General features: G+C 43.4%; 1 pseudogene; it reads left to right on the forward strand.

Annotated features, from left to right (window-relative positions):
* The first annotated feature begins 1,686 nt into the window (after window positions 1–1,686).
* On the forward strand, window positions 1,687–2,433 carry LOC105741065 (annotated as a pseudogene).
* Window positions 2,434–2,781: the final 348 nt, after the last annotated feature.

Consider the following 2,781-nt stretch of genomic DNA (forward strand, 5'->3'; position numbering starts at 1 on the left):
TTAACAAAATGGATTCTACTGAGACACCCTCTAGCCAGAAGAGAAAATGGTTAAGGAAGTCAGCACCTACATTAAAAAAATTGGCTACAACCTGGACATGGTAGTCTTTGTGTCAATTTCTGGTTGGAATGGTGACAACATGCTGCAACCAAGTGCTAATATACTTTGGTTCAGGGGATGGAAAGTCACTTGTACAGATGGCAATGCCAGTGAAACCAGCATTGCTTGAAGCTTTAGATTGCATCCTTCCACCCACTCACTCAACTGACAAGCCTTTGTGGCTGCCCATCCAAGATGTCTACAAAACTATGGTATTGGTACTGTCCCTGTGGGCCGAGTGGACACAGTGTTCTCAAACCCAGCATGGTGGTCACTTTCACTCCAGTCAGTGTCACAACTAAAGCCAAGTCTGTTGAAATGCATTGTGAAACTTTGGGTGAAGCTCTTCCTGGGGACAGTGTGGGCTTCAATGTCAAGAACGTGTCTGTCAAAGACGTCCATTGTGGCAGTGTTGCTGTTGACAGCAAAAATGACCCACCAATGGAAACAGCTGATTTCATTGCTCAGGTGATTATCCTGAACCATCCAGGCCAGATGAGTGCTGGCTGTGCCCCTGTCCTGGATTGTCACAGAAGTGTCACATTGCTTGCAGGTTTGCTGAGCTGAAAGAAAAGACTGATCACTGGTCTGGTAAGAAGCTGGAAGATGGGCCCAAGTTTTTGAGATCTGGTGATGCTGCCATTGTTGACATGGTTCTAGGAAAGCCCATGTGTGTTGAGAGCTTCTCTGACTACCCACCTCTGGGTCACTTTGCTGTTCATGATATGACACAGATAGTTGCTCTGGGTGTCATCAAAGCTGTGGGCAAGAAGGCTGCTGGAGCTGGCAAGGTCACCAAGTCTGCCCAGAAAGCTCAGAAGGCTACATGAGTACTATCCCTAACACCTGCCACCACATTTTAATCAGTGGTGAAAGACTGGTCTCAGAACTGTTTCTCCCAGTTGGCCATTTAAGTTTAAGAGTGAAAGACTGGTTAACGATAACACAATGCATTTAAAACCTTCAGAAGGAAAGGAGATTGCTTTATGGACCTTTTTTTAATGTGACAGTTTTAAAGTTATTAGTTTTTAAAATCAACATTTTTTAATGGACACAACTTGACCAAAAATGTGTCACAGAATTTTGAGACCCATTAAAATAAAGTTTAATGATAAAAAAGAATGTTTCAGGCTGGAGAGATGGCTCAGTGGTCTAAAGCACCTACTTGGAACAAGCTTGGCAAAGCACAGGGACCGCGGTTCGATCCCCCAGCACCACATGCCAGCCAGCCCCGCCCCCTGGTGGGCTGAGCTGGCCACACACACACACAATAAATATAATAAATTAAAAAAAAAAAGAATGTTTCATACCATAGCCAAGTAGGACTCATCGCCAAAATGCAGGGATGGTTAAGCATGAACTAAGCAATAAGTGGAACGCACCATATTAACAAAGACAATGACAAAAATCACATGACCAGCTCAACAGATTTGAAAAAAATCATTTGACACTCATTAATGATAAAAACTCTACAGAAAATTGGAATACAGTCTTCATCTCAGTCTGATAAAAGCCGTCTATGACAAACCAACAGCAAACATCACACTAAATGATCAAACCTGCAAGCTGCTCTTTTCTGGGTGGAACATGGAGGGTGTAGAAGAGAAGAAAAAGAAGGTTCCCGCTGCACCAGAAACCCTTAAGAAAAAGTGAAGACATTTCACAGAGCTGTGGATAAAGTGCCTGAGAAAGAAGTTTGCTCAGAAGATGCTTCGCAAGGCGAGGAGGAAGCTCATCTATGAAAGAGCCAGACACTATCATAAGGGGTACAGACAGATGTACAGAACTGAGAGCTGAATGGCGAAGATGGCAAGAAAAGCTGGCAACTTCTACGTCCCTGCAGAGCCCAAACTGGCCTTTGTCATCCGGATCAGGGGTACCAATGGTGTGAGCCCAAAGGTCCGCAAGGTGCTGCAGCTTCTTTGCCTTCACCAGATCTTCAATGGTACCTTCGTTAAGCTCAACAAGGCTTCAATTAACATGCTGAGAATTGTGGGGCCATACATTCCGTGGGGGTACCCAAACCTGAAGTCAGTGAACGAACTAATATACAAGCGTGGTTATGGCAAAGTCAATAAGAAGCGAATTGCCTTGACAGATAATTCATTGGTTGCTCGATCTCTTGGTAAATACAGCATCATCTGCAAGGAGGATCTGATTCATGAGATCTATACTGTTGGAAAACGCTTCAAAGAGGCAAATAACTTCTTGTGGCCGTTCAAGTTATCATCTCCACGAGGTGGAATGAAGAAAAAGATCACCCATTCTGTGGAAGGTGGAGATGCTGGAAACAGGGAAGACCAGGTCAGCAGGCCTATTAGAAGGCTGAACTAAGGTATCGACCGTGGTGTTTTTATGATTTGGTCAGTTAATAAAGTATCTGTTTCCAAATTGAAAAAAAAAACAACAACTGAAAGCTTTCATTTTAAAATCCAGAGCAGGTCAAGAATGCCCACTGTCACCACTCCTATTCAATATACTGCTGGGAACATTAGCCAGAGCAACTAGACAAAAGCAATGAAGAAAGATAGGAAAGGAAGCAGTTAGCTTATCATCACCTGCAGATGACATGATACTCTACCAAGAAGACCCCTAAAACTCCACCAAAGACTTGTAGGGTTTTTTAAAAAAATTATTTATTTGTTTTTGTGTGTGTGTGTGTGTGTGTGGCCAGCTCAGCCC

This window comes from Octodon degus, unplaced genomic scaffold, assembly GCF_000260255.1.
Source record: "Octodon degus isolate 3935 unplaced genomic scaffold, OctDeg1.0 scaffold00279, whole genome shotgun sequence".
In the NCBI taxonomy this organism is placed as follows: domain Eukaryota; kingdom Metazoa; phylum Chordata; class Mammalia; order Rodentia; family Octodontidae; genus Octodon; species Octodon degus.